General features: G+C 37.3%; 1 non-coding gene across 1 annotated transcript; it reads right to left on the bottom strand.

The window, feature by feature from the left end:
• Positions 1-19: 19 nt before the first annotated feature.
• On the bottom strand, positions 20-209 carry LOC114010103 (U2 spliceosomal RNA). Its single transcript, XR_003551489.1, has one exon. It is a non-coding gene; the product is annotated as a U2 spliceosomal RNA (small nuclear RNA).
• Between the last annotated feature and the right edge of the window lie 16 nt (positions 210-225).

The raw sequence follows: 225 nt of genomic DNA, 5'->3' as shown, positions 1-225 counted from the left end.
ATTCTTTTTAATCTCCCAAAGGGGGTGCACCATTCCTAGATGTACTACAATAGCAGGTTGATGCATATAGTGGATGGAGCAAGATCCCATTCCATCTCCCTAATCAAAAACCCATGTACTATATTATCCTTGGATAGAAGACATATCAGATATTAAACTGATACGAACAGATATTACACTGTATCTTACTCAAATGGTTGAGAATCAATAAGATATTTGGGGGGG

This window comes from Tupaia chinensis, unplaced genomic scaffold (genome assembly GCF_000334495.1).
Source record: "Tupaia chinensis unplaced genomic scaffold, TupChi_1.0 Scaffold104872_1, whole genome shotgun sequence".
In the NCBI taxonomy this organism is placed as follows: domain Eukaryota; kingdom Metazoa; phylum Chordata; class Mammalia; order Scandentia; family Tupaiidae; genus Tupaia; species Tupaia belangeri.
The sequence above is the reverse complement of the archived record's forward strand: the minus strand, read 5'-3'. Positions and strand labels throughout refer to the sequence as shown.